The sequence below is a fragment of the Podarcis gaigeae genome, assembly GCF_964106915.1.
Source record: "Podarcis gaigeae genome assembly, chromosome: 3".
Lineage (NCBI taxonomy): Eukaryota > Metazoa > Chordata > Lepidosauria > Squamata > Lacertidae > Podarcis > Podarcis gaigeae.
In genome coordinates this window covers 28,503,205-28,526,499 of record NC_139680.1, presented here as the reverse complement: position 1 = coordinate 28,526,499, position 23,295 = coordinate 28,503,205, and the positions used below count along the sequence as shown (strand labels likewise).

The window sequence follows — 23,295 nt, the reverse complement described above, 5'->3', positions numbered from 1 at the left end:
AATACAATCATACTGAGGCAGCCTCTATGCCCCACAACATCTGTCATCGCTCATAGAATTCCCTCACAGCAAATCCAGTTCTTAGTAGGCCATTTGAACGTTCCCATTACATTCTGTCCTGACTCGCACCCTTGCTGGCAATTTGGTGTTTGGCTGTGTGGCTTTATGCTCTCTCTTGAGTGGAGTGTCATAAGTAGGGTTCGTTGCGCACCAGGGTTCCCCAACGCTGAGCATCACTGAGGTTTCCCTACCCTGGTGTAGACCATGCCTCGGAAGATTGAAACCAAAGGTGTTTTTCAGAGCAAAGCTGCCAGTGATAAGTTACCAGAGGGCAGAAACAGCAGCTGTGGCAAAGCCCCACAAATATTTTCTGAGGCGCCGGCTGCAGGACAACCTGGTGGGGGAAATAACAATCTCTCTATGCGAGACTTCATCTTGCATCAGTTGCTGCCACATAAGTTATTCTGAGCTCGTTGTCCCACTTCCCTCTTCCCATATGCCATCCTTTGAATGTGAAGATGAGTAGGCTTTCAAAGTGGGAGGCATCACAATGGAAGGAAAATTGTGTAAGAGAAGTTCATGATCCAGGATGGCAGGGACCCTTCAGTCTCTGAGCAGTTGTAGCTGTTACACCCTGAAGTCTTTACATTTGTGTGTGGCGTTTTCACATTGCCTCCGTCGTCTTTTTATTGTTTTCTCCTGCTTCCTCTTGGTAATATGACTGAAAAATCTTAACTTGTTTGTCTACAGAAGAGGCACATGCTTTTGGCTGAAGCTGGTGGTCACATTCCCTTTTGTGGAATGACAAAACAGGGAGAATTTACAGCGAGAAGTGCATCGTCTCGGCCTTGTTCATGACTAGGCAGTGTGTTCCATCTTGTGGGAAATAGGGTGAGCGGGAAGCTTGTGACACTGTGGTCTCTGTAGTTATCTCTCAGATTCCTTGAATGGCGGAATAGTCACTTGTTGTTTTCCCCACATTTTAATTTTGTCCTTCCCCCTCATTTTTTTTTTAAAGAAAAGGACATTCTCCAACAGTGACATTGTTAGCCTTGAAAGAGGGAAACAGTCTTCATTGTACATCCATTCTCAAAGTGTAACTAGGGATGAAGAAAGACAGTCCCCTTCAACAGTTTTCACCACAGCGGGTTCTTCACTTCTCTTGAGAACCCAGCTTTCCTGCTTCTCTCATACCCTTGTGTACTAGAAAACTGAAAACTGCAGTTTTACTGTTCTGCCCATGTGTCAGGTGACCTGTCCATTTGAAATCTTTTAAAGGGTCTTGGTTAGGCCATGTGTCTAGTTCTGGGTGCCACAATTTAAGAAGGATGTCGACAAGCTAGAATATGCACAGAGGAGGGTGATCAGGATGATCAGGGGGCTGGAAAACAAGCCTTATGAGAAATGGTTGAAAGAGTTGGGTATGTTTAGAAGAGACTGAGCGGAGATATGATACCCATTTTCAAATATCTAAAGGGCTGTCAAATGAAAGATGGATCAAGTTTGTTTTCTCCTGCTCTGGAGGATGGGACCCGAACCAATGGATTCAAGTTACAAGAAATGAGATTTTGACTAAACATCAGGAAGAACTTTCTGACAGTGAGTCTGTTCGACAGTGGAAGAGACTCCCGTGAGAGGTAGTGGACTCTCCTTCCTTGGAGGCTATCAAGCAGAAGTTGAGTGGCTGTCTGTCATGTATGATCTAGTTGAGATTCCTGCATTGCAGGGGGTTGAACTAAATGTCCCTTAGCGGGTTCCTTCCAACTGTACAATTCTACAATTCCTAGGCCAGCCCCCTAGCCCAGAACACAAGAATATATGTGCACAGAAACTGCCTCATTAACTCCAGTAGAGGGGGCAGCTCAATATTGTATGCAAATTTACCTGTGTGTAGAACAACGTTTTCTATTTAAATAAACAGGGCAATGACTGTGGGGAGTGTAAACTCTATGCCCAGTTTTGAATTCCCACACTGAACTGAAGGATTGAACTCTTAGACTATTGAGTTTCTACCCTCCCCCCATCTCCCCAAAGCTATGAATATTTTTTTGCATTTCCCCCAACACCAATACTAAAGGTTTGCAATTCATGTGGATGAAAGCCTTCGTCTGTCAGTGTCCATCTCTGGGGTAAAATACAGGGAATTTAGGAAGAGAGGAATGTAATTTATTACCAGTGTTTGGAAACCAGCCAAGATACTGAGATTAAAACCACTCATCATACAAAGGGTGCCTTGGGATTTTTAAATGACCGCAAATGATCAGCTCATCAACTTTTTAGCCTAAAATCCTCACTGTGAATATGCACTTTCTAATAATAATTAGACTGATATTCAGGTAATCATGGCAATGCCCTCTTTAATTAGATAAGGCCCTCATTCAGATTTCCCACTGAGGTGTTTCATATATTGTTCACCTGTTGCCTTTGTCTGTGGGTCTCTTATTGATGTTGTTAAGTTGTGGGTTGACATAGCCGACGACCAGCGATTTCTCCAAATAGCTCTTTATTTCGTAAGCTGGAATAGAACTGACTGCAAACAGCTCAGCCGGCCTGCTTTTATAGGCAGCCGGCTGTCAACATTGTAACAACAGCCCAGAGTTCCCGCCTAAAATAACTGACGCGGACCTGAGGGAAAACTATCTACAGACCTGAGTGAAAACTATATACAGTATCCCCCTGCTGGCCTAGGGTGAAACTTCACTACATAACACCCCTCCCCACCGAGATAAGGCGTTAGTTACAATCGTAATGGTTTCCTTATATACAGCACTACGCGTAATGGTTCAATTAGGCACAAAAGCATATTGGTTACATTTCCCATACTTAGACCAACAGTGATACATGTCCAACAACATAGTCCTTTAAATAAGTTGGGCGCTTGGAAACTCTGCCAGACCGTCGGGGACTGGTAGTCAAGTCCGGAGAGCCACACAGTTCTTGCTGAGGCTGTGGTGCGACCCTAGGTGGCGTTGGAACCAAATCCCCTGGATCCGCTGCTGTGGGTGAAGCCTCTGCAAGTGGAGTGGTCTGAGTCTGTGGTAAGTCTGGCAGACCCTCTGAAGTGGCTTGGTTCGGCTCCACGCTGGCAGTTTGCGAGGGAGGTGTAGGTGGGGCCTCGCCATCTGTACGTGTCTCTTCTGGAGCCGCAAGCGCAGTTGGGGGCACCTCGGTAGTGTCCAAGTCCCCAACCCTGCGCCTAAGCTGGTCTATGTGCCGTCGCCACAAGCGTCCGTCTTTGAGTGCCACCTGGTACGAGCGAGGTCCAGTGACTCCCACTACTGTGCCTGGCACCCAAGGAATGTCCCCCACATAGTTCCAGGCAAAGACCTGGTTTCCTGGGACAAATGACCGTGGCGCGTTGGCACAGCCTGGGGGTTCAGCCACGGCAAAGTCCGGGTGTAGCCGGTCGAGCGGTGACCTGAGGCGGCGGCCCATAAGCAGTTCAGCAGGACTCCTCCCTGTGGCCGCATGAGGGGTGATGTGTTGCACGAACAAGTATTTGGCGACCCGCTCATGCCAGTCTCCCCGGTCCAGGCGCGCCAGTGCCTCTTTTGCCGAGCGCACCATTCTTTCCGCTTGCCCGTTGCTGGATGGATGAAAGGGTGCCGTTAGGGCATGGCGGATGCCCAGTCCCAAAAGATACCGCTCAAACGTGCCTGACGTGAACTGTGGTCCATTGTCAGAGACAAGGACATCAGGACACCCATGCGTTGCAAACAGGCCTCGCAGCACCCGGATGACAGCTTCGGTAGTGGTGGAGGGCATCAGGGCGACCTCCAGCCATTTGGAATAGGCGTCCACCACTACCATAAAGGTCCGGCCGTGAAAGGGGCCAGCCAGATCAATGTGCACCCTCAACCAGGGTGTCTTTGGCGTCTCCCAGGTGTGTCCCTTAGCTGCCGGTGGTGCAGGCCTCGACTCTTGGCACGCTTGACAGGCGGACACCCAGGCAGTGATGGCATCGTCCATATTAGGCCACCAGACGTAACACCGAGCCAACGCCTTCATTTTGACAATTCCCGGGTGGCCAACGTGCAGAGCCTCCAGGACGCGCTGACGGAGTCCCTGGGAAATCACGACGCGGTCTCCCCACAGGAGACAGCCGCGATGAGCTGAGAGTTCATGTTGTCTGGTTGCGAAGGGCTGGAACTCCGATGCAAAAGGCCCTTGTGGCCACCCCCTCCACACCCAGTTGAGCACCCGGCTGATGGTGCGATCCTGGGCAGACGCGGAGGCCACAGTGGCAGCTGATACAGGCGCTGCCGGAAGATCCTCAATCAGAAGGAGCGATGAAGCTGGAGCCGGGTCTTCCACAAATGCTGGAAGAGGGCAACGGCTGAGGGCGTCGGCATGGCCCATCAATTTCCCCGGGCGATGGATGAGCCGGTAGTGGTAGGCAGCCAGGAAAACAGTCCATCGCAGCATGCGTGGCGAGAGGACCGGTGGAGTTGGACGATCACCGGCGAGGAGGCCCAGGAGTGGCTTGTGGTCAGTGATGAGGTCAAAAGTCCTGCCATAGAGGTATTCATGGAACCTCTTCACTCCAGCCACAAGTGCCAATGCCTCCTTGTCGAGCTGGCTGTAATTCCGTTCCGTCGGAGATAGTGTCCTGGAAAAGTAGGCGAGTGGTGCTTCTCTTCCATCTGGAAAACGGTGACTAAGGACAGCACCGATGCCAAAAGGTGAGGCGTCGCAGGCAAGGACCAGCGGCCTGGATTCACTGTACTGTACCAGCACACTGTCTGATGAAAGGAGAGCCTTGACCGCATTGAAGGCCGCCGTCTCCCGATGACCCCAGGCCCAAGGCGTCTTTGTACTAAGGAGTCGGTGAAGAGGCTCAGCCACTGTGGCTTTGTGGGGCAGGAACATGTTATAAAAGTTCAGCAGCCCCAGGAATGCCTGCAACTCCGTCTTGTTCTTTGGGGTGGGGGCCTGCTGGATAGCGCGGATCTTGGATGTGGTCGGGTGAAGGCCGGAGGCATCGATAAGATAGCCCAGGAACTCTACCTGTGGAACGGCGATCTGGCACTTCTCCCTCTTTACCTTGAGCCCGGCCTCTTGGAACCTGGTCAGCACGGCACGGAGGCGCTCGAACAGCTGCTGGTGTGAGTCTGCAGACACCAAGACGTCATCAAAATATGGTACCACGCCCGGAAGCCCTTGCAGGAGACGCTCCATAAGGCTTTGGAAGATGCCAGGAGCCACACTCACCCCGAACTGCAACCGGCGGCAACGGAATGCCCCCCGGTGGGTGACAATCGTCTGGGCTTCAGCAGTGGCATCATCGACTGGCAGTTGTTGATAGGCTTGGGCAAGGTCCAGCTTAGCGAAGACCTTACCCTCACCCAGGGAATGCAGCAGGTGTTGGACAACAGGAACCGGATAAGCGTGCTGCTGAAGTGCCTTGTTGATCGTGCACTTGTAGTCAGCACAGATTCTCACCGACCCATCTGGCTTGACAGGCGTGACGATGGGGGTTTCCCACTTGGCGTGGTCAGCCGGCTCCAAATCTCCTTGGGCGATCAGTTTGTCCAGTTGTTCGTCCACCTTAGCCTTGAGAGCAAAGGGAACCCGGCGTGGCTTTAGCTTGATGGGGGCGACTTGTGGATCAAGGCTAAAGGAGATGGGCGTACCTGTATATTGCCCCAAGGTGCCGTCAAAAACCTCGGCAAAGTCTTTGACCAGACCCTCAGTCTCTGCGTTAGAGATGCAGTTGATGCCGGTGACTTCCAGGCCGAGGGCATCAAACCAGTCTAGCCCTAGGAGGCTTGGCCGCTGACCTTCGACCACCACCAACCGGAGCAGGCCCGAAAAATCCTTGAAGGCAATCCGGAACCGGCCAACGCCTACCACGGGAATGTCGTTTCCCTGGTAGTCTCTCAGGTGTACGCGGTGAGAGTCAAGTTGCCTTTTGGACACTCTGGGTACCAGTCTTTTGATGGTGCTCCACGACACGATGGACAGGGCAGACCCGGTGTCGATCTCCATGTCACATGGAGCTCCTTCAATGAGCACTGTGACGTTCAGCTTGCGTCGCGTGGGCGAGTCGGTTTGGCCAATCGTGGTTCCAGACGGGCAGCGGCAGTTGGTGAGAGCGAAACAACTTTCCTTGGCAGACTGGAGTGAAGGCTTGGACTTGCGAGTCGATGAAGGGGGGGTGTCAGACGGAGCCGATCGGCAGACCTTAGCGATGTGGCCCCTTCTGGAACACTTCCTACAGATGGCGTCTCTGAATCGACACTTGGCACGGGAATGGTTGCCTCCGCAGCCGGCACATTCCGGTTGGCCCTTGGACTTCTGTTGGAACTTTCTGTGCTCCCGCTTTGTCTGGTGCACGTCATCGCCTTCACTGGAGGATGCCTCATCACTGCTGGCCTCTTCATGATGCACCGGAACTGGCTCCCTAGCAAGACGCTGGCTGCTGGACTTGCGGATCTCCTGGGCGGAGCGTTCAGCAGCTTCTGAGGCCACAGCCTCCTCAATTGCTTTCTGCAGCATGAGGTCTGGCTTGGCGAGGAGACGCCGTTGCAGATGGATGTCCCGGACCCCACAGACGATTCAATCCATCAGGGCATCGTCTAAGTCTCGGAACTCACAGTGCATTGCAGCCTGTCGCAGGGCGGTGGTGTAGTTGTTGATTGACTCCCCCTCTGCCTGGTTCCGGTGGTAGAACGCATGGCGGGCAGCAATCTTGGACGGCTTTGGTGCGTAGTGGTTGTGGAGCTTCTCTTGGATCGTGTCCCATGGTGTTGCCTGGACTGCTTCGGGCGCAACCAATGCTCGGGCCGTCTCAAACACCTCAGGCCCACAGAGGCTGAGGAATAGGCCCCGCTTACGATCCTTTGATACTGCTGTCAGCTCGTTGGCTTGGAGGTAGCAGTCGAACCGAGCGAGGTAGGAATCCCATGATTCAAAGGCTGGCGCAAACGGCGGTAGAGGCACAAGTGAAGCCATGATTCCAATGCCGGCGTGAAGGGCGATGGATGGAACACAGTGCTCTAGCCAGAACAGTCCGCTCTGAATTGGTTCTGTCCAGTGATTTCGCTCAGTGATTTCGCTCTGTGATTCAGCTCAGTTCAGAGGCTGGCCGCATCTGGCTGTGCTCTGATGTCCATCGATCCCACCTTCGTCGCCAGTGTTAAGTTGTGGGTTGACATAGCCGATGACCAGCGATTTCTCCAAATAGCTCTTTATTTCGTAAGCTGGAATAGAACTGACTGCAAACAGCTCAGCCGGCCTGCTTTTATAGGCAGCCGGCTGTCAACATTGTAACAACAGCCCAGAGTTCCCGCCTAAAATAACTGACGCGGACCTGAGGGAAAACTATCTACAGACCTGAGTGAAAACTATATACAGTATCCCCCTGCTGGCCCAGGGTGAAACTTCACTACATAACAGATGTCGTCTGAGTTTACATCAGGATAAACAGGCAGGCCAAGCCTACAATTCCTCTGTGCCAGCTGCTGTTAGGTTGGTCTCAAACTAGCATAGCATAGTCATGATCTTCAGTACTTCTGGCAGCAAAGAAAAAAGCACAAGAACAGTTTTGGGAACAAGGCACAAGATAACTGAAGGAGTATCTCATCCCCATTGTTCAGCCGGGACACTGAGATCCAGCACTGAGGGCCTTCTGGTGGTTTCTTCATGGTGAGAAGTGAAGTTACAGGGAACCAGGCCTTCTCAGTAGTGGCACCCACCCTGGTATCAGATGTCAAAGAGATAATACAACCTTCAGAAGACATCTGAAGGCAGCCTTGTATAGGGAAGCTTTGTAATATGTAATGTTTTATAATGTTTTTATATATGTTGGAAGCTGCAAAGAGTGGCTAGGACAACAACAACAAACACAACAACAACAACAACAACAACAACAACAATGTGTCAGCTCCTCCTTCTACACTTAGGCTGGAATAACCAGATGCACAAATGTAGGGTGGGAGACACCTGGCTTGACAGCAGTGCATGTGAAGATGTTCTGGGGAGGGGCTTTAGTAGACCACTGAGATAGCCATCTTCAGGTATCTAAAGGATACCACACGATAGTTTGTTTTCTGCTACTCCAGGGGGTAGGGCCCTGAGCCAATGGATTCACATTACAAGAAAGGAGATCCTGACTAAATGTTAGGAAGAACTTTCTGATGGTAAGAGCTGTTCAGCAGTGGAATGAAGGGTGATGGACTCTCTGTCCCTGGAGGTTTTTAAATAGAGGTTGGATAGCCATCTCCCAGGGATTCTTCAGCTGTGATTCCTGTGTTCAGGGGGTTGGGCTAGATGACCCCTTGGCCGGGGGGGGGGGGGTCCAACTTCCAACCCTACAGTCCTATGATTCCATGGTTTCACACTAACAACGCCCCCTCCCATTAGCCATGTATAGAAAGCATCAATCCATAAGTGGTGATCACGACAATGAAACGTGGCCTTGTAATGAGTCAGAGCTTTTGTTTATTTTGTGCGGTGTTGTTATTCAGCTATGGCTCTTTCCTATATGATGTCATGCTACATAGTCCACAACCCGCTCACCCCCTCTCTCTCACACACGTGCATAAGAAATAAGAAGATCTCACTGTTCCTTGCTTATCAGGCAGTGGCGTAGCGTGGGGGTGCAGGGGGGGCCGGCCGCACCAGGTGCAACATCTGGGGGGGGGGCGCGCGCTCGTACTTGCAGCTCTCTGCCCCTACTAAAATCCACGGGTTAGGGGGCGCAAATTACTTGCCTTGCCCCGGGTGCTGACAACCCACGCTACGCCACTGTTATCAGGTGCCTTCCTGGTCCAGGAGATTGCCTGCATTGTAGTAGAATGTGACCAGCAGTCTTTTTGTTCTCAGTAGAATCTCTGTGCCACGGAACAGCAGCAAAAATCCCGATTCCGCTCTGAAAGAGGGGAGATTTCCAAGTGGCCCTATCTATCCCTTTCCAGCAATCATAGAGAACAGAGATAACAGTTGTATTGCTAGTCAACTTAACTGGGGGCGATTGTGTTCTAGAATTACTATACCTGAAAGCAGGATTTGCCTCTCTCTCTTGAGTTACTTCATATGAACACAGAAAACCTAGCGAATAATCCCCACCCCCACCCTATTCTAGAATGGGAGAATCTCCCTGCTTTTATTTTTAAAAGCATAAAATTGTTAGCAGGCCCATGAAAAGGGAGAGAGGGAGGGAGGGGAGAATATTACGGTCCCTTGTTTGTCGGTTAACCTTCACTGCAGAATTGATCTATGGGAATTTCTCACAGTGTAACATACTGTATCCAATTCCATAAACCTATTAGTGCCACCTGGGTTTGCATATCTGTAGTGCTGTCCAAGTGAAGACAGATTAGCTCTGTCACATGTTATGCCAGAGGGACAGCCTCACGAGGAGCCTGCCCTCAGGGAGGGGGGCGGGAAGAGAGACTCAGACCTTTAATGAGAATGCAGTGCTTTATAATAGCATTTGGTGGCCTAGAGATTTTCTGCCAAGTCGTTTTGAATTAAACTGGAATTCAGGATTCAGCCTGTATGATATTTTTTTCCTGTGTGTGTGTGTGCGGGTGCTCTGTATACTGCTAATGTTAAATCAACTCTCACGCTGAGGTCGACGAAATGCAACAGACTGTTCCCATTATAGCCTTCCTCTTTTTTTATTATAAAAGTTATTAATTTAGAAAAATCAGCAGAAGATAAAATTTCCCAATATGATGCTAGTTTGATATTTTTTTAAATATAGACTATATTATAGAGGCTAAGCTGGTATATTATTTCCACAATAAACCAACTTTCTTCAACTTGGTGTCTTCCAGATGTTTCAAACTTCAGTGCCCATCAGTCAATGGACAAGGATGATGGGAGTTGTAGCCCAAAATCTCTGGAGGACATCAAACTGATACACCAATGAAAGATGGCAATTAAATATTATAGGGCAAACAGGGGGAAGAATAGGCTGCCCTATATTATAGGTACTGGAGTGTAACACCACAATTTGTATTAAGGATTGCTCCTTATTACAATGCCTTAAACTCGGAATAATGCAGAATTTCATCCAGGATTGCAGTTTTGAAATTGCTATGATAGTGAACATTATACCAAAGATATACTATACCATTGCGAAGCCTAACATGCTAACTTTTTTTTTTTTATGTGCATAGAATTGCAGCTCATACCCCACCGCTTAAAGCTTTCATAAAATCAGCATGATGGCTTCAGGTGGTTTGTTCATGATATATAACTGGCACAAATTCCCTGACAGGTGTTGGCAACTTTTCTGATAGTGCTCTTGTGCCTTTAACAGGTATGATATAGCTCGAAATTCACCAGGTGCAGCCTGGGAAACAGCTGAAGATGCACCTCTTTATTCCTGGCTGTTGACACTTAAGATGTATATTTTTAGGACCCTCCCATTTTTAAGTTGTTTTAAGCTTTCTTAAAATATTGTGTAATATTGTTGTTTAGTCGTTTAGTCGTGTCCGACTCTTCATGACCCCATGGACCAGAGCACGCCAGGCACCCCTGTCTTCCACTGCCGCCCGCAGTTTGGTCAAACTCAAGTTAGTAGCTTCGAGAGCACTGTCCAACCATCTCGTCCTCTGTCGTCCCCTTCTCGTTGTGCCCTCAATCTTTCCCAACATCAGGGTCTTTTCCAGGGAGTCTTCTCTTCTCATGAGGTGGCCAAAGTATTGGCGCCTCAGCTTCAGGATCTGTCCTTCCAGTGAGCACTCAGGGCTGATTTCCTTCAGAATGGAGAGGTTTGATCTTCTTGCAGTCCATGGGACTCTCAAGAGTCTCCTCCAGCACCATAATTCAAAAGCATCAATTCTTCGGCGATCAGCCTTCCTTATGGTTCAACTCTCACTTCCATACATCACTACTGGGAAAACCATAGCTTTAACTATACGGACATTTGTCGGCAAGGTGATATCTCTGCTTTTTAAGATGCTGTTTTAATACTGATTTTGTACTTTAATTGTTGCAACCTGGCCTGGGACCTTAGGTGAAGAGCAGGTAATAAATTGTAGTAGGAGGAGTCATCTTCATGCTTCTCTTTCTGCTTGTCATGCAGCTTTTATGGACAGAAGGGTCCTGCCAAGACCAAGGAATGGGACAACCCTGCTGCTAGAATCCACCCAACCAAAGGTATTATTAATATGTTCATCTACTATATATTGTGGAATATATTTTGACCAAATTTTCTGCGACGGTTACTGTGAACAGGGTTTTTCCTCTCTGTTTGGGTACAACTGGACACCATTTTGATTCAAGATGGCTTACCAAGAATATGTTATAGAGAATTTATTATGTGGGGGGAAATGTATGGAAAGGAACTCACTCTTTTCCTTCCCAGGTGCTGCTGATGTACAGTTGCCCTGTGCCAATTAAATTGGATGGTCACTCTGCAAGTGTAAACACAGGCTTAAATACATGCTTTGGCTTTTATATTTATTTCCCCACTTCCTTATGAAAAAGGCATTCTCAGTCCCAGTTTTCAGGCCCCTGCAGAACCTTAAGAAGAGGCAAGACTATTCACCCAGCCCAGACTGTTGAGGGGCCTTAAAAGAAATATTCATGGTTCCATTAGTTTCCTTGTATTCTGTGAAACATGTCAGGAATCAGAGCCAGCCCTACCATTAGGAAGAGTGAGGTATGTAACTGTCTCAGGCAGCATAAGTTGGAGAGCAGAAAATGGAATCAAGGCATTAGGAGAGCATAGCTGTCTTCCTTAGGTAGTCTGTGGAGCTCAGGTGTGTCAGAGAAAGCTTCTTGTTGCCTGTGTTGAAGTAATATCAAATAGCCAGTCTGGTTGGCTACCCTGAATGGAATGGGGAGCGCCATCTTGTCCTCCCCACCCGCTGCAGCAAAAAGTCCTATCTGATCAGGAAGAGCCTGTGAATGGAGAATAATGTGTGTGGTCAGAGTTTAACACTCATACCTGCATGAATGAAATTGGTACTATGTGAAAACAGTTGCAGGACTGGGACTGGGACTATATGGTAACTTGAAGATATGCCAGTTAGTGTATAGCCTATATCTTCACTTTTCTTTTGTTATTGCACTGTTTTGCCTAAAAACCTCCCACAACAGCACAGATGGGGTGCACATGGAAGACCCATTCACAAAACATTAGGATCATTCACAGGTGGGGAAACTGGATTCTACTTTATGTTAGCTTTGGAAATCTAAATTTGCTTGTAGATGTTGAGATGAGAAAAGCATGTGGCAAAGTGCACTTAAAAAACCCAAAAAAACCTATTTACAGTCTTCAGCAGGAGATAATAAGATCATCCAGATAACCTGATGTCTTTTATTATGGAGGTAGGGGGACCATAGCTACATGCCTGTGTGGTTCAGCTTGGTAGTCCATTGGGATTTTTTTATTTTTTAAAAAGAGAGGCATTGGACAACTGAATTAAACTAATATTTCACCCATGATTTGATTCAAAGCCAGGGCTTATCCACGCTTTCTAGGTGCAGGTCTGTGCTTCAAAGCGCTGTGTCCAAGTGCCCTGGCACATTCCCCACAAAAACCTGCTCTTTACTGCTGAAAACAATTCCACAGAGAATCCTGATTGCTGTTCGTACTGATTCAGCAGACACAGTCTCAGTTCTCCATTTGTAAACTGGGAATGATGCACCCTGATCAAAGTAGGAATCTAAAAAAGCAGGAGTCAAATGGCATAGGAGAACCACACCTTCTCTCTTGCCTCTGTGTGTGACTGCAGTGACCTTACAACTAATTCTGGAAAAAGAACTGAGTCTGAAACTTGTGTCAGAAACATTCTGGGGTGGTGGTGGTTGTGGTTGGACTCCCCTCTCACTTCTCTATTTGTCTTCCTTGTTGGTCTGTGTGGGGAGATGACATTAAAGTTTCTGAGGGAGGCGGCCAGTCGCATTACAGCAGCGGAAGGGAACCTGTGGGGAATCTGGATGTGGCTGGACTACAACTCCCATCATCCCTGAGAATTGGCCATGCTGGCTGGGGCTTATGGGCAGCGGCGTAGCGTGGGTTGTCAGCACCCGGGGCAAGGCAAGTAATTTGTGCCCCCTAACCCGGGGCAAGGCAAGTAACCTGCGCCCCCTACCCCCTAACCATGGTCATTAATACTGACGGCTCTACTCTGGGGCAAACTCCATGGTGACTACTGCCCTCCGTGGTGTTGTTTTTGCAATTAAAGGACCCCTGCCTCAAATAAAGCATCTTGGGGATTGGGGACTGTGATTTGCCAAGGGAGCTGGGAATTGCAATTCAGTGGCGGGTCAGGGGGAGAGGGTCCCTTCCGTGTCTGGGTGCCGCGGGCCCCTTTGCGCCAAGACGTGCGTCTTTGGGCGTCGCGGCGCAGCCTTCTCGGTCTCCCTCCCCGGCCCGGCTAGCCCCGACGCGGCTTCTTTCTGGCGCGGGGAGGGGGCGCCTCTGGGGCCAGTGCGTCGGCCGGCCTCCGGCGCGGGGGGTGGGCCCCGTCGGGGCGGGTGGGCGGTCTTGGCGCGCAGGCGGCTCCGGCTGGGCGCTTTATTCGCCGCCGGTGGCGCGTTTGGCGGGCTGCGCGCGTCCAGACAGCGACCCGAGCCTGGGCGGCGTGGCGCTTGGCGCCGGAGCCTCCGCCCGCAGCACCCCGTCGGGAGACCCGGCCGGAAGGAGCCTCGAGCCGGCTGTCGGACGCGGCTGAAGCAGCCAGGGCGGCATGGCAGGCAGCGGCTTCTCGGCGACTCCGGAGGCAGCAAGCGCGCCCCCCCAGAAGTTGCGCCTGGTGCGGCCGGCCCCCCTTGCACCCCCCACGCTACGCCACTGCTTATGGGGGGTGGGTTTGGAGTCCAACAGCAACCAGATGGCCACAGGTTCACTGTCCAGTTTCACATGCTCCCTTCCTTTGTCTCTTGCTCCACCCCATGGCAACTCTCCACTGCAATTCTCCACCGCACTGGTAGAAGTGAAGAGCTCCACTTCCCACCATATCAGTTATGAAGGCTTAAAGCTGAGGACTGGACCATAACAAGTTAAATCTGCTAACATTCTTTCTTTGGGGTATTTTCCTCCCCTTGTACAATTATTTCCTCCCACGTAACAACTGAGCTAAAAACATATAAAGGCAAGCTTCATTACTTAGACAACACCATATGCCAAGACAACTGGACAGAGCCCGATAACGTTTGTTGTGCTGAATACGTTTTAAAGTTTTGTGTTAAGGTATAAATCTTTTAAAACTTTATTTCTTTCTGACTGGTTTTTTTTTTAAAGAAAAACTTCCCCTTGTTTGATTTAATGCATTTCTCTGTGTTTTTCTAATAGTATAACCAATCAATATTAATACGGCACAACCAATTAATGATAATACAGATTGTTCTATGTCATTTAGCAGCGTACGAAGCTTTTGCTTGACTTTAGTTTTGCTTTTTAAAAGCAGAAACACACATGTAGCGCCCCCCTGACAAATGAAATAATTAAGAATTAGTTCTTAGAAAGGGCACTTTGAGATTAGGCACTCTTTTGGCTCGCGTTTGTATTGTAGTTCATCAACGGCAGCAAGTAATCTGTTATCATGGCGTTCTCTTCTAAGCCCTATTATCTGGCCCGCAGATTCCTACACATGACTAGTCCTCGGCAGCGAACAAAAATGGCATCTAAATCCTGAATGTCACTCTTAAGCACTTGGCAGCAGAAGGGCTCTTCTGAGGAAGATTAAGTTAATAGAAGCGTTTGGGTAACATCTGCATGCCTCCATCTTAGCAAGGCAAACTCGCACTGCAGTGACACGTGATCAGGGATTTCTCCGATTATCACTTAAGTACCTGACTGGCTCCAAGTTGAGTTTTGGTGCATAGATACATGTGCATATGCACACATGCCCTTTCTACATGCATGTAGAAAGTTACAAGTTATGTGATGTAATCTCTGTGTTGGAGCATTTGTGTGTCTGTAATATACACATTTGAAACTGCATCATGTTAACATGATGTTGGGTGCCTCCCCCTCTCTCTGCCTCAACTCTGGCACAGAACCATTTCCTTTGTTACCTTAATGGTCCATACTTAGAGGGTCATTACCTCACCAGGAAGCTGGGCTTCCTATTCCAGGAATGGAATCTGTGCTGTATCAAGGAATTAGGAGGAGGCTCAGGCATACAGCCTACACTGCCCCCAGTTCATAACAATATGTAGGATTGTGCTGTGAATCCTATTGAAACCGATGGGATTGAAAGATTTCAACTCACTCAAGTGCCAATGCTTTTTAGTAAGATCTAGCCATCACAAAGCTTCAGTTAGGATCGGGCTTGTGCAAACTATTAAATATTGAAATATGGTCCCGACAGATGGTCTATATTGATGTGACACAGAGAGTGCATAATAAGTATCTGACTAGTTAATAAAAAGTAAAATAAAAGGAGAAAGTAATTTTAACATCATATAAACTTGCTATCGTTTTCATGAGAGAACTATCTCTGGGGATCTCATATACCTAATTGTAATGAATAAATAAGTGTCATTATGGCTCCAGATCAGTGCATGAGCTTTTCACCTCAGTTGACTTGGACCCCCAAATACGGGTTTTGTTGAGCACCTAGGAAAAGTTCGCTGTACTACTCTTTCATCTTTATAAATGCCTCTTATAATGGCTGTCTCGAATCCCTAAGGAGCAAACCTTAGTATGTGTGAACAGGAAGAGGGAAAGCATCAACACAGCAGAAGCAAGTTTGTCACATGGTCTGGTGGAAGTTGTCACAAATGGGGGGCATCCACTGGATCAGACAGCAGTAGTCAGTGGAAGGCTCCCTTTAAGGTAGGGAACCTGTGGCCTTTCAGAGTTGGCTGAATTATGACTCTTTATGTTCCTGTCCAGGGAGCGTCAGCTGGGTGAGCTGATGAGACTTGGAGGCTAACACCACCTGGATAGATAGCCACAGAGGCTTCCCAAAATTCAAAAACATTAATGTTTTGAATTCCCCATTGAAATAATAATAATAATAATAATAATAATTTGTATGCCACCCATCTGACTGGGTTGCCTCGGCCACTCTGGGCGGCTCCCAATAGAGTTTGATAAAACATCAAATATTAAAAGCTTTACTAAACAGGGCTGCCTTCAGATGTCTTCTAAAAGTCAAACAGTTGTTTATTTCCTTACCATCTGATGGGAGGGTGTTCCACTGGGCAGGTGCGACTACTGAGAAGGCCGCCAGCCTGGTTCCCTGTAACCTCACCTCTCGCAGTGAGGCAACCGACAGAAGGCCCTCAGTGCTCGATCTCAGTGTCTGGGCTGAATGATGGGGGTGGAGACACACCCTTCAGGTATACAGGGCCAAAGCCTATTAGGGCTTCAAAGATCAGCACCAACACTTTGAACTGTGCTCGGAAACATACCGGGAGCCAATGTAGAACCAATGTTCTATGGTCCCGACGGCTGTTCCCAGTCACCAGTCTAGCAGCCGGATTCTGGAATAATTGAAATTTCCAAACTGGCATCAAGATGTCTTTGGGCTTTCTGAGCAAATTAAATCTTCCCAATTTAAAAGGTGGCCAAATACCTGGAATCCTCCCAAAGAGCTTACTACAGGCTTTGTTCTGTACGTCAGAGATGACGCACCATTTGCTGGCAATATTTTTATGATGCACTGGACGGAACAGGCACAATAGTTTGCATGCCTGCGACCACTTACCACACCCACAGAAAGTAGGTGTTAAATGCAAAATTAGGTTTGCCAAAACCAGGACACCCCCAAAAACCAGAAATTCTCCCCGGATGTTAATTCTGCTTTTGAAATCCCAGTAAGGTCCGGACGTATGGCTGCCCTAGCAAAATGCTGAAATATTGTTCCCTGTCAGTCCAGTCAACCAGATTTGGTTGTTTGGTTCTGTTTCCGTGAGAAAGATCCCCTTCTGCTGTCAGGCTGCTGCTGTTGCACCTTGAATCATCCATTCTAACTTTTTAAAGATTGTTGAGTCTTTAAGGAAGCCATAAGCATTTCTGATGTTTTATTAATCCCAGTCTGCTTTGATTACTGCGCCTCAACTGACTCCAGCACTCCTGGGTAGTGATGGCAGAGGCAGTGGCAATCAGGCTAATATTGATTTACCTACATACAGCATGTAGTAGATCAGTGGTATCAAGTGCGATTCTGTTTTAGCAGTGGCTTTGCAACACAAATCTAAGCTGACAGTTTTATAAGACCCTCTCCGGCTCAATTTTGAAGGAAATAGGTTACAGCTTGTGTCGTAGTCATTTTGTTTTAACACCGGCATTTGGCAATTCAAAAGTGTTTTTGAAGACCAAAACAGTTCCCAAGGTTTCATCTTTTGACTATGCAGCAGATATTCATTATTTATTTATTTATAACGATATAAAACAAAGGGTGCAGAGATATCCAAGAAGCCACATATGCTTTTACAGTATTCTCATTCTAGGAGGACATCCGTGGTTTATATGGCCCTCCTTTGGGTGCTAATCCAAACACGGGGCAGGGAAGTTTGTTTCCTACTTTCAAACCTATTTGCTTATATATGAAAGAATCTGCTTAAGCCATCAAATCCCTTGCTCACAGGATATCTGCAAAGAATACTTGAATGGGGGTGATGCCTGTCCTCAGACATCACCCAATGTCTAAAAACTTTGGCTCCTTTCCCAGATGCTTGAAAGAACAGATTGATTAAAGATCTGGGCACTTTTGGCTCCCCCCCCCCCCAATTCCTGGATTTGTATGATTGCAATGAAGTTCAGTGTGCCATGTTTTAGAAAACAACTTTCTGGCCTTTGGAGATACATAACTTAGCAATACCTGGCACAGCTCTCTTCCCTAAAACCATAGTTCTGAGAAACCCTTTTCTCTGTACCCTCAGGCATTGGGTTGACCCTTTAGGAACAAGTGAGAGGACAAGATGGGCCTTTGCCTCATCCAGAAGAGCTTTTCTTACATTGCTACATTATTTTCTTTGTGACCCCTCTCCAGCAGAACACAACATATATGCAAGGCTGAGGGAAGAGAGTCTGTCACCCACGGAGGCATGGACATATTTTTATGAGGTTGGGGTGGGAGGTACAGGAGAAGAGATTGAGAGTCTCTGGTCAACATGTTTCGAAAAGCTTTTGTGTCCCGTCCCCCCAGCATACTGGAACAGTGAGTAAAATACTATAGGCTAGACTCAACATTTGATCTTTGTTGGAAGTTTTGCATGGCTTGATATCAAATCATATTTTCCATACAATTTGCAAAGATTTTTTGCTGGGAGAGGGGGGAAAAATGTGGTGTGAATTAATGGCCTTTGTTTTCCGGCTTCAAGAAGGCAAAACACAGCTGGAATTGTTTCTTTTGAATGTTCTTTCTCCTCGGGACTCATTTAACGGGTTTAATTATAAAGCAACAATTGACAAAAGACATCAAATACAATAGTCCCCAACATTCTCTCTGTATAGCCTAGTGGTCCTGGGTGGATTTTTTTAAACATTAGGAGGTTCAGGGCGGCCCTTGCAAGGTATATTTGCGAGTACTGGAGATGCACTGGTATCTTTGATTGAGTAGTCATGATGGAAAGGGTTCTGTGTCGCTGTTAGTGGGAGAAATGGATCATTCATTCTGCCAGTTTGGGTTTCTTACTGCTTCTCATGTTTCCAGTCTTAAACTCAGTTCTCCGCATTTCTGAACCAGTTTGCTTTTATTTAAAAGAAAAGAAAAGGCCACATACAAATTTGTCAGCATTTAGCGGAATCCCCCCACCCCCCCCCGCCCGGAGGATGAACTCATTTTTGTGTGTCATTTTGTCCAACAGCCACATTTTTTCTGCAAACAATACTGTCTCGTGTCATGCATTTTTGTATGTTAGTTTCACCGATGCACACATTTTTATGCCCCCTTTCCTCTAATATACACATTTTGTATGCATTATTTGGTTGGAAAAACTGCACCACAGAATTCAGAGAAGTGTGAATTTCAAAGGGTAGCTGCACTTCAGTTTGCATATTGTTTCAGGAAGTGTTAATTAGAGTTTCATATTCACATGTCAGCTGAAACAAATTTCTCCCCTATCTTTGTGTGTGTGTGTGTGTGTGTGTGTGTGTGTATTTGTGCTTGTGGAAAAGCAAGGGGTGCTAGCTTCCTAAAACATCACTTTTGAAATCTAAACTAATTCCTTTATTAAAATATTTTAAGCCACCCTTCATCAGTTAGATATGGAAGGCAGTGTACGAAAGAAAAGACCAATAAAGAGTCTTGCAACCATAATATATAAACATAAAATGCAAGCAAAACAATGTGGGTTTTTTTTTGCTTAAAAAAGGCAATAAAAACGTAACCAACTGAAATACCTAGAAAAAATAGAAACACTTTAACTTTGCTTTGCAGCTCATGTGCTTTTGCCTGGCTGGAATGTGTTCTTGAACTCTGTTGATGCTTCTTGTTCATATGGATGGAGGATAGTCAAAGGTAAACGCCTGCTCCTCCCACTTTTGTTGCTCCTCCCACGTTTGCCTCTGGCCCCACCCACCACTGCCAGGTCATCCTTGGAAAGTTGCCAAGAAGGGAATAATAATAATAATAATAATAATAATAATAATAATAATTTATTTGTACCCTGCCCATCTGGCTGGGTTTCCCCAGCCACTCTGGGCGGCTTCCATAGAAACCAAAAATACACTAAAATATCACAGATTAAAAACTTCCCTGAACAGGGCTGCCTTAAGATGTCTTCTGAATGTCAGGTAGTTATTTATCGCTTTGACATCTGATGGGAGGGCGTTCCACAGGGCGGGCGCCACTTCCGAGAAGGCCCTCTGCCTGGTTCCCTGTAGCTTTGCTTCTCGCAATGAGGGAACCGCCAGAAGGCCCTTGGCGCTGGACCTCAGCGTCCGGGCAGAACGATGGGGGTGGAGACGCTCCTTCAGGTATGGTCCTTAGTCTGAAAGATGCCTGCAAATGTATTCCCCCCTCATCCCTGGCATGGCAGGGGTCTGTGCGCATGCCCCCCAAATTTCCTGCTCCATGTTATAGTAGGGCTGCCATACATCTGGGATTTGTCCGCTGAAAATAGCGTCTAAGTGTATAGCAGTTTATATTGGAAGTGTTGACTTTTTGGCGAATTCCCCCCCAAAATAGCTCAACAACATTGGTCCAAATAGAACAAAAGAAGCTCAACAACTTTTGTGTCCAGATTTTCACTTCCTGAAATATGGCACCCCTATGCTATAGCCCTAATCCAAACCAGCCCCAAACTGTTGTTAACCATAGATGGGGAAACATGCAGGCATGACTGTGCTTGTATGTTTTCATCTCCATGGCTAATAGACCTTGGGGATGGGATTTGGACCAGGGGCCGCCTTCAGGTGTCTTCTAACAGTCAGATAGTTGTTTATTTCATTGACATCTTATGGGAGGGTGTTCCACAGGGCGGGCGCCACTTCCGAGAAGGCCCTCTGCCTGGTTCCCTGTAACTTGGCTTCTCGCAGTGAGGGAACCGCCAGAAGGCCCTCGGAGCTGGACCTCAGTGTCTGGGTTGGATGATGGGGGTGGAGACGCTCCTTCAAGTATACAGGGCCGAAGCCTTTTAGGGCATCCTTCAGGTATTTGGGTTCGAAGTCTTTTAGGACTCCCCTTCTCCTTGGGCCATGTCCCTGATTTAAGCTGGTGGACCCACAGCTTCTTTCAGAAGATGGAAAGTATGTTGGGAGATCCAGTTGCAGTTCTCCCCCAGAATGTCTCTAGACCATGAGATTCCCAATTAAAGCCCTGGAGAGTCTGGCATAGGCTTCTATGTTCTGAGGTAGAAGTTCCATATATATACGGTGTGTGTGTGTGTGTGTGTGTGTGTGTGTGTGTGTGTGTGTAATAAGAGTTGACCCTACAGCTTTAATTTTCTGGAAGCCAGCCTCTGAGCCACCTCAAGCAAGATTTATTTTTGTACATGAAAAGGTAAAGGTAAAGGACCCCTAACAGTTAAGTCCAGTCACAGACGACTCTGGGGTTGCGGTGCTCATCTCGCTTTACAGGCCGAGGGAGCTGGCACCCGCAGACAGTTTTTCCAGGTCATGTGGCCAGCATGACTAAGCTGCTTCTGGTGCAATGGAATACCGAAACCAGAGCAGTGCACAGAAATGCTGTTTACCTTCCCGCTGAAGCGGTACCTATTTATCTACTTGCACTTTTTTTGGGTGTGTGTGTGCGTGCTTTCAAACTGCTACATAGGATGTAGTACATAGAAAGTGCATATGATAGCTGACGACAAAATATGAGTTGAGCACCAGATGTGTACAAGTGTGCATTTTCTCACCCGCCCTTAGCCCTTTAAGAATGTGTATAGATAGGGGGCTTAATCTTTCCTTGATCACTGCCTGTGTGTAGTAAGAAATAAGACAATTGGCATGCAATTCCCACATGTGCAATGCAGATGTCATATGTGACATGTGTATTCTCCACTCTGGTATTGTACCTTAGTACAGAAAATTTAAATGAAGGGGCTTTCAGAATGTGGTAGGCTGTAGGCTTCATGTCCACACATCTGAAAAATTCCCTTACACTATTCCATGACCTCAATGTGTTCTTCTACTACTGTACATCTTGTTTGGAACTGCTAATATGGTCAACGAACCATTAAGACAAGCTCTGTAAACTTCCTGTAGACAAACCAAAGAGCATAGCTGTCAACGTTTCCCCTTTTTTAAGGTAAATTCCCTTATTCCGAATAGGATTCCTCACAAGAAAAGGGAAAAGTTGACAGCTATGCCAAAGAGCGACATAACCAAAGAGCAAGAGTACCAACTCCCTTCTTGTGGTTGTCGATGCTGAGTGAATAAAGGGAAAAAAAAGAGCAAACAGTAACAGAAAAAATGAAAAGAAAAACTGGGGCTCAGAACAGAGATATACGCTGCAAAACCCAAGTTCTCTGAAGTTTCAGTGCTTTCGAAAACAACCCCATAATTAGCATGCCACAGCATTCTGCCAGGTTACATGTGAGATGATAGTGATTTTTATAGTGAGGGTAAACACCCCCCCAAATGATCTGTGGTGCAAGGGGTCATTGTGTCTGGCTGTTCACCAGAAGGTGGGTGGTTTGTGCCCCCCCCCAGGGATGGCTGTGGTCAAGATTCCTGCATTGCAGGGGGTTGGACTAGATGAACTTTGAGATCCCTTCCAACTCTACGATTCTGTGAGGTATTTTTATGAGATGAATAGGCCTTAGGAAATGGGGAAGGAAGGAGCAGGGAAGAGGGTGGGTGGAGGGACAGAATGACGACAGCGGAATGTTGATATTCTTGCAAATGGTGGAAGGGGAGCAAAGTGACGTCTGAAATTGTGAAGTGGTGTTTTGAGTTTTGAAGCACAGTCAGCTCTCTTCCTTGTCCATGAAGAAGAAAACAAAGATCATCGTGGGTGGGTAGGACAGATGTCCATGTGAATAAGACAGATACTTTCTAAAGATGAGGCAGCTTCTAAATACCAAGTTGTTTTCTACACAATTTCAAGCCCACTTGAATGCTCTGAAGTTCACTTCTGAGTAAAAATCCTCCGTGTCACTCAGAGATAGGATGGCTCATGAATCATAGTTCAGCTCCACAATCAGGTACGATTTGTCACCAGTTCGGAACCCTGCAGGTTATGAAATGTTCCATTTTAGACGTTGTCCTATGAACCTTCCAGATTTTATTGCTCTACACTAGATCCTGGGGCTGAGCATAAATTGCCAAGTCTGAAAGGCAGCCTTGCCATCTATTTTCTCACCAGTATCCTTGATCAACAACTAGCTTTTTCAAGGTCATTTAAAGTTCAGGGCAAAGCCATGTGGTCGGCATGGCTGCCAAAGCCAATATCCTCTTGCTGAGTTCAGTATGATGGTGGTTTCACACTGATGTGCTATATACTGCACCTGGCTCTCAGTGGCAAGGAGACAGTCTGTGGGTACCAGCACCATGTGAGGAACTGGTGCGTTGCAGAACCCTGCATATTATTGGAGTCAGCTGGCTGAATTTCTCTCTTATCAAGAGAATTTTCCAGTCCAGGGAAGAAGAAAAGTGCTGGATAACAGGAACCCCAAATACTCAAAAACCAGGAGGTCTGTAAGCCATTAACTCCAAATGTTAAAAGAATTAACCAATCAGAAAAAAGAAAAAAGTTAACTAGTCAGATATGACTGTGTGACCAGATGAGTTAAGTCCTAGCACAGGCTTCCTCAGCCTCGGCCCTCCAGATGTTTGAGACTACAATTCCCATCATCCCTGACCACTGGTCCCGCTAGCTAGGGATCCTGGCAGTTGTAGGCCAAAAACATCTGGTGGGCCGAGGTTGAGGAAGCTTGTCCTAGCACTACTTCAAATGATGGCCTCATGGTTTTTGGTACATTGAAATCAAT

At 47.3% G+C, this 23,295-nt stretch overlaps 1 long non-coding RNA gene across 2 annotated transcripts; it reads right to left on the bottom strand.

The window, feature by feature from the left end:
* Positions 1-2,350: 2,350 nt before the first annotated feature.
* On the bottom strand, positions 2,351-9,069 carry LOC310840750. Of its 2 annotated transcripts, none has more exons than XR_014562086.1 (3): positions 8,745-9,069; positions 7,392-7,514; positions 2,351-2,438 (listed from the first exon to the last, which is right to left on the bottom strand). It is a non-coding gene; the product is annotated as an uncharacterized lncRNA (long non-coding RNA). The 2 variants fall into 2 exon arrangements; XR_014562087.1 differs by lacking the exon at positions 8,745-9,069 and adding an exon at positions 8,565-8,582.
* Positions 9,070-23,295: the final 14,226 nt, after the last annotated feature.